Below are 8,424 nucleotides of genomic sequence, written 5' to 3' on the forward strand. Positions count from 1 at the left end.
GTGCAAGTGTGCACCTCCTGCCCCACCTTGATAATGCTCTTCCTGTACCTGTGGACCATCACCAACATACAACAAATTTTCTTCCACCTCGGTGTTAGTCCGAGATGGGTTAGGAAGTAGAAACAAAATAGGTATATTAAGTTGAAGTGCATAAGTCATGGGTGGATGAAGTTTGATGAAATTCATAGAAATGAGGGTTTCAATGTTTAGCATGTTGTTTCCCTCAATTGGAGTTATCCCCTCTTCTTCACCCACTCCAAACTTCCTAGAAATGAAGGTAATGATACCACCTACTACTATCCCAGCTCTAATATCAGGCCTAGTTCCTATAGAGGCAAGGTAATCAAGTAAGTAGAAACAAGTATTCGCGGGGTTGTTACTAAGCATCGCCCAAAGCATAAAAAGTTCATCCGTTCTAGTTGTTCCTACCTCTTTCCTACCCCCAAATGGTACAAGCCATGACCCTTTGTAGGTACCTAAGCACGAGGTTGTGAATGTTGCTAGCCTTATTGGAACGAGTGTTATAATGTCTTAATCCGGTAATGCGTTTCCAAAAGCTAGCGGGGTCATAGTCTTCCGACTTGAGATTTGGATTCCAAGAGTCATGGATCAACCCCGCATTTGCGAAGTCCATCTTTAAACAAAATTCAAAAGTCGGAAGGAGACTCTATGATCGGGGTTATCAAAATTCACTTTATCCTTCTTAAATTCAATAGAACTTAAGAACTCATAAGTGAAATTTTCAAACCCCCTCATAGGTCGAAGCATTTCAACCCAACCTAGGTTTCCTAACAAGTTAAAGACATTATCTTCTATTCGTAGCACAACCAAACAATCAAGATCAGGGTATCTACAAGGGTGTAAAGGTTTTGAAATAAGAATTTTATACCTTTCCTTTTGATGGTTATCCTTGAAGATTATTCCATGATTCTTTGCTTGTGCCTTCTTCTTTGAATGAGGTCCCCCTGAAGAGCTTGCTTCTTCTCTGCCACCTCTACTTGAAGCCATTTCCCTTTGACCTTGGTTGACTTTTAGTGTTTTGGGTGAAGGTTGGGTTTTGGGAAATGTTTTCGGTGGATAAGGTTAGTTTGGTGACGGGGTTGAGGTTTGAGTAAGTTTTAGGAGTTGGGTTGGGTGAATTGGTGAAGAATTTGTGGGTTTTTAGTTAGGTTAATGGGGGCTACGAATTTGGATGATTTTAGGTTTGGGTGGATGAAAGTTGTTTTTGATTGGAGGGTTATGATTGGGATGTTGTTTGGGATTGGTTCGGTGAAGAAATTTGGAGGCTTGGTGGATTTTGGATGTAGATATGAAGGTTTGAATTTTTGTGGTTATGGAGGTTTTAGAGAGAAGTTTGAAGGTAGAGAGATGTTTGTGTAGGAGAATGGGGGAAGAAGAAGAAGACAAGGTGTTAAAAGCTTACATATGGAGTCGGGCATGGCCGTGCCAACCTTAGCACGGGTCGTACCAAGTTCCTGGATTTTTGATGGGTTTTTGGAATGCAAGGTCTGGCACGGCCGTGCCAGTGTGAGCACGGGCCGTGCCAAGGTTCTGGGCTCCGGGGCTTCAAAATTTTTCATTTTCTTGAATCGTTCTTGGACAATTACCTACAAATTAACCTAACACAACAAAAACAAACAAAACAAAGCAGTTAAATGCGTGGGTTGCCTCCCACGAAGTGCTTCTTTATAGTCATTAGTTTGACATTAAGAAAGTGTCCTTAGAATGGATCAAAGAGATCATATTGTGTAGATGACGCTAAAAAGCGTTCTTTCACATCATGATCTTTATTCATGCAACAAGAATAATTCATAACATTCTCCAACTCAAATCCTATCATCTGATCACTCACTTGAAAAACAATCCTACCATTCTTAACATCAACTATAGCACCCGCAGTAGCGAGAAAGGGTCGTCCTAGAATTATAGGGCACTCATTGTCCTCATCTATGTCAAGCACCATGAAATCAGTTGGGATGTATATCCCTTCTATTTTAACGGGGATATCCTCAACATATCTGGCAGGTTGGATATCAGAACGATCGGCTAACTTCAATGTTGTTTCGGTAGGTTTCAACTCTCCTATTCCCATCCTTTTAAAGAGGGATAAGGGTAACAAACTAACACTAGCACCTAAATCACATAAGGCTCGGTTTAAGGTTTCACTCCCTATCATACAAGGGATGGCAAAACTACCTGGATCTCTAAGCTTTGGAGGTGGCTTCTTGATGATTGCACTACTTTCTCTTGTCAAAGCTATTGTCTCATTATGCTCTATAGCCTTTTTCTTTGAAAAAATTTCTTTTAAAAACTTGGCATATAGAGGCATACGAGACAAAGCTTCAGCAAAGGGAATCTTAATGCAAATCTTTTTAAGAATGTTTAAGAATTTATTGAATTGAGCCTCCAAGTTAAGCTTAACAAGCCTCAATGGGGAAAGGGATTTGTTCTTGTCAAGTGGTTTCTCACTCTCTATCACATCTTTCTCACCTAGAAGTTTAACACTCTCTCCCTTAGCACTCTTGGCCTTAGCAATGGTCTCTTCTAATTTACTACCCCCAAGAGAAATAGCATTGACATGAGCTTTGGGGTTTGTTTCGGTTTGACCGGGAAATACTCCCGGTGTTTGAGAAGAGGTGGCCACTTGTTGCGCCACTTGGGAGATTTGGGACTCAAGCATTTTGGTGTGTGTGGCTATAGATTCTACCTTGGTATTGAGTTTGGAGAGAGAGTCGTTCAGAAATCCCGTTTGGTTTTTGAGCTCTTGAAGTTGTTTATTTTGATTCATCATGCAATTTTCTAACAAAATTTTCAAACTTGATTTATGAGCCACTCTTTGGTTGTTTGTATAGCCTGGTGGTGTTGCTTGTCCATAGGAACCTTGAGGATTTTTATAAAATTTTTGGTTGAGTCTAGTTCCTTGGTTGTATTGAGCGTAGTTCATTTGTTCAATACCATTGGCAGCACTACCTAACTGACAATCAAAACCTATATGACCAAAAACACCACAAATTTCACAAGAAGGAGATGTAGTAGAAGGTGTGACAACATTAACATTAAGTTTTTCAAATTTTTGAGTTAAGGCATCAACCTTAGCAGCAAGGTGATCATAATCAGAGACCTCGTAAATACCTGCCTCCTTTTTGGAGGGTGTAGAGGCGGTGATGACTCTTTCGTTGGTCCATTGGTAGTGATTCTGAGCCATGTCTTTAATCAATGCGTAAGCCTCCATATAGTTCTTGTTCATCAAGGCTCCACCTGCAGCTGCATCAACAGACATCTTAGTGGTATATGTTAGGCCATTATAAAAAGTGTGGACTATGAGCCACTTTTCTAAACCATAGTGGGGACAAAGTCTAAGGATTTCCTTGAAACGCTCCCACGCATCATATAGAGACTCCCCATCATTTTGGTTGAACCGCCTAATTTGATCTCTTAGTTTAGCGGTTTTAGATGGAGGAAAGAATCGGGCAAGGAATGCTCACTTCATTTGATCCCATGAAGTGATGGAACCAACTTCTAGGGAATGGAACAATGCGCTAGCTCTATCCCTTAAGAAAAAGGGAAAGAGATGAAGTCTTACGGCTTCTTGGTTCTCTTTTATGGTACCACTAAGTCTTAAGAAGGAAGAAACATGGAGATTTGGATCCTTAGTGGGTGATCCAGAAAACTGATTTTGCTGCACCAAATTGAGTAGTGCAGGCTTGATCTCGAAGTTGTTACCCTCAACCGTCAGGTACATGATAATAGCTTGTGGCTCTTCTGTTGAAGGAGTAGCATACTTTTTGAGAGTGCGTTCAGCCATAACAATATTATTTTGTGCCTCTCCCTTTTTCTTATGCAAATATCTTTCAATCTCATGAATAAATTCTCCGAGACTTTTACTTCTTCGCATAAGAAATCGAGAACCCAAGAAGTTAATGGTAACGCAAAGAAAGAAAGAAGTAGAAGAAAAAAAGGAAGAAGAAAGAGTTCTAATCACAAAGAAAGAGTTAATTAAATTAGTTTACTCCCCGGCAGCGACGCCAAAAACTTGATGGGATAAAACCGCAAGTGCACGGTCTTACCGAAGTAGTAATAAAAGAGTATCGTTCCGACAGGGAGTAGTTTAATTCAATTAACCTTTGATGATGATTAGAGGAGAATCGAGTTGCAAGTTGGGGTTTTCAAAAGATTGAAAGATAATATAATAAAAGGAGCCTTGGGATCATTGATTCATCTAAATGACAAGTCCTTCACAAACCAAACTATAAGCTTATAACTTTATGTTAGACCTAATTTCTCAATACAGTTTCTCTTTTGTTCCTCTAGCAACCAAGCCTATTTCGCTGACTTGATTACTATTAGATTTTGGTTCCTCTAACAACCAAGCCTATTTCGCTGACTTGATCATTATTAGTTCCCTTAAAGATCGAAACTATATGTCTCAAAGATTGCAAAGACTATTTCGCTGCCTTTGCAATCCTTGTCTAAATTCACTTGTTCGAATATCAAAGCTCCACTTTCATTTTACGAATTGATATTTGAGATGATGGATAAACAATTATCAAACCCTCCACTTTTGTTTCCACAGTTTGATAATGGTTGATCCATGTTAAAGCGGTGAATTTAGATAAGAAATTATGGTTACATAAGATTAAGGGTTAGAGCTTGGCTTGATTAGGATTATGTCATTTAGATTTATCCCACAATCCCAAGACAAAGAGAAGTCTACTCACTCATGTTCATCGTAGACATGGGGAAGAAGAGAGAAAGCATAAAAGTAAATGACAAGAAAGTAAAGGAAAAGAAAAGAACTTTTATTAGAAAGACAATTGTCACTTATTGAATTCCAAGAAAAGATGAATATTTGTGATGGCTAGCTACTCTATTTATAGCATACATTCGACTTAAAATCTAAGCAATTACATTACTAGAATGTTCCACAAGAAATTGCGGGCTAAAATATAGTAGCTTAAAATCTAAGCAAAAGTAGCAAAAGTGACTCCGGAAGGTGGCACGACCGTGCCAATGCTAGCACGGACCGTGCCAAGCTTCTGACTTTGGGGGAGACATATTTTTATCTCCGAATCTTCGTATTTTCGTACCGAATCAGCTCCAAGTCCCTTTCTTTTGCTCTAAGACTCAATCCATCCTATATTCGTTCCTGAAATATAATAAAATGCAATTTGTAGTAAACTATCTCAAAAAGGAAATAATATTAAAATAAAATAAACTTAAATCTATTTAAAACGAAACTAAATAACATATTAAAATAGATAATAAATGAGTCATCACAAATAATATAATATTTCTATATCAAATAACATATATTTCTAAAACAAATAACATATATTTCTACAACAAATAACATATTATTTCTATACCAAATAACTTATATTTCTACAACAAATAACATAATATTTCTACACCAAATAACATATATGTCTACAACAAATAACATATATATCTACAACAATAAGATATATATTTCTACAACAAATAACATATATCTCTACAACAAATAACATAATATTTCTATACCAAATAACATATATTTCTACAACAATAACATATATTTTCACTTATTCCACTAAACTCTTCTAATTTCCAAAACAGCCCCCACACAACTTAATCTTATTTTATTTTCAAATCTTATTCTATTAAATAATAAAATATGCCACTTAATAAATCAACAACACATCACAAAAATCATATAAATCACATAAGTCAACAACACATCTATTAAATAATAAAATGTGCCACGTGTATTATTATTTTTTTCTTTGTTTTTTAAATTCGTCCTATTATTTTTAATTTGAAAAAAATTAAAAAAAAAGGAAAAAGGAAATAGAAAGACTGGTCACGTGCAGGTTGCAATTGATGCAACGGTAAGAAATTAGGGTTCAAAAACCCCCAATTTCCCAAATCTGAAAATCCATCTCAAAACATCTTCTCCAATCAAGTTCTCCTTCTTCATCTCATTCAAATCGATTTCCTCCTCCTTCTTCTCCAATCGTTCTCCTTGTTTGTTTCTTCTCAAATCGATTTCGTTTGCTCATCTGGCCTTCTTTCTTTTCATCTGAGTCGCATAACAACACAAGAAGCTTAGATTTTGCTGGAAACCAAAAAATGGTTGAATATTCATCTTCTTCGTTTAGTGGGTCAACATTGAAGCAAAGAACCAAGTTGGTTTGTTTTTGTGGTGTTGATTCACCATTGGTGACTGCTTGGACTGATGAGAATCCAGGGAGGAGGTTTCACGGCTGTGGGAGGTATTTTGGCAGAAGAAAATGCAATTTTTTTAGGTGGTATGATCTTGAGGTATCTGATAGGCAGAAGAAAATAATTCGAGCACTGTTGAGGAAGAATGATCAATTGAAGAAGAAAGAAAGAAGTTTTGTAATTGCCATAGTTGTGTTAGGAATGCTTTTGTTCATGTTTGGCCTTTTAGCTCTAGGGTTAGCTATGTAACAAGGTTGCTTTTGTTCATGTATGTCCTTTTTCCTTTTGTTTTTTTTTATTTTTTTCAAATTAAAAATAACAGGACGAATTTAAAAAACAAAGAAAAAAAATACACGTGGCACCTCACTAATGGGATGTGGGTGCCACGTCAGCAACGAAAAGTCAAAAAATGGTCTGGGGGTCCAAAACTAACAAAGAATCCAAACATAGGGGTCTGTTTTGTATTTAAATTAGTTAGGGGTCCGTAACCGCAACTTTTGGAAAGTTAGGGGTCCAAAAGTGCAATTAAGCCAATAAATAAATATTAAAATAGGGCATTACACGACATATGAAACACATCATGCAAATTCAAAAGATGCGGTGGTAAACCCACTCGATACGCCACCGTTCCAATTCTTTCTGATATCTGATACGAACCAATAAACCTCGGAGTCAACTTCTTTGACTTCAATGCACGTCCAACACCAGTCACAGGAGTGACTCTCAAAAATACATGATCTCCTCCTTGAAACTTAAGGTCTTTCCTACGCTTATCATGATAACTCTTTTGTCGATTCTGTGACGCTTTCATCTTTTCTTGAATCATCTTAACCTTCTCAGTAGTTTGTTGTACAATTTCCGGTCCTAAAACCACACTCTCACCTGTCTCGAACCAACACAACGGAGTTCTGCATCTCCGACCATACAAAGCCTCAAAAGGTGTCATTCCAATACAAGAATGATAACTGTTATTGTACGTGAACTCTATCAACGGAAGATGACTATCCCAAGTTCCTCCTTGCTCAAGTACACAAACTCTCAATAAATTCTCCAACGACTGAATCATTCTTTCCGATTGACCATCTGTCTGCGGATGATACGTGATAGATTTTTTAGCAAGTGTACTAAAAATGCATCGAAGTAATAAAATAAGTTCGTATCCACGAGGACTGTGTTAATCTCAATTTAGCAATAAAGTAAATATTTAAGATGTATAAATTATTTTGTTTGTAGATTTTGATTTGATTGCATAAAATTAAATAACAGGAAATAAGATAGTTTTGGAAAAATAAGGAGAGAGATGAGATCAGGTCTTTCGAATCATCGATGTTCCCTTAATTGGTATACTGCACCTATTCGTATTAATGATTTTCTAATTCCACGATAGTTAACAAAATAGCCCTAATAAATCCCTTGAGTTAGGACCCTCTTCTCAAACTACAGCCCCTAATTTCTTAGGCGGTCTAATAATCTTTCAAGGTTTTTAGAACGTTAACCTAATATCACTAACAAACGATTATCCATTCCTAGACTAACCATGTTTATCAGAACAATTCAATTATATCTAAGTCGAAAGCTAGGGTCAGTAGTCATTCGTTCTCACTAATTCATGTTTATATTTGATCAGGATATAAAGAGCAATAAGAACAATTGAATTGAATAAAAACTAAATTGTAATTAATAATAAATATAGTTTCACAGCAACATGGATCAATTAGGGTTACAAGGATTCATCTCAGACCTAATCTCTAGGAGACTAACCACACATAATAAAAGAATTAAGCAACAAAGTTAAAAGAAGTTACAGAGAGATGTTACACTCATAGGAATTTCTTCAATATGTAATGCTACTTTTTTCTAAGTTGTGTACGTAATGCTCCAAAAGCGTGGCTTTTCTCCAAATCGTGATTCCGCCGTAATGCTCCAAAAGCGTGAATACTTGCAACTCTCTTGTTGCTTCTTTATATAGAGGTTCATCTAACCTAGTTGCCTTTCCAATTAATCACGTTTTACTCCTCTTGTATCAACATAGCCCATTAATTTATATTACTTCTTCACACCTCCTGTTTTGCTCTTTTTGATCATATTTTCTCTTGCCACATGTTCCTAAAATCGTGTCACGAAATAGCCATCGTGACACGTTTTAACCAATGTCGAATGAACCTTATCCAATATTCCAAATCGTGACACATTTTTCAGTAATCGTGACACGATGCCCTC

General features: G+C 36.8%; 1 non-coding gene across 1 annotated transcript; it reads left to right on the forward strand.

Moving 5' to 3' along the window:
* The first annotated feature begins 3,335 nt into the window (after positions 1-3,335).
* Positions 3,336-3,442, forward strand: LOC120577778 (small nucleolar RNA R71). The gene has a single exon (XR_005643760.1). It is a non-coding gene; the product is annotated as a small nucleolar RNA R71 (small nucleolar RNA).
* The last annotated feature ends 4,982 nt before the right edge of the window (positions 3,443-8,424 follow it).

Source organism: Medicago truncatula, chromosome 8 (genome assembly GCF_003473485.1).
Source record: "Medicago truncatula cultivar Jemalong A17 chromosome 8, MtrunA17r5.0-ANR, whole genome shotgun sequence".
NCBI classification, from domain to species: domain Eukaryota; kingdom Viridiplantae; phylum Streptophyta; class Magnoliopsida; order Fabales; family Fabaceae; genus Medicago; species Medicago truncatula.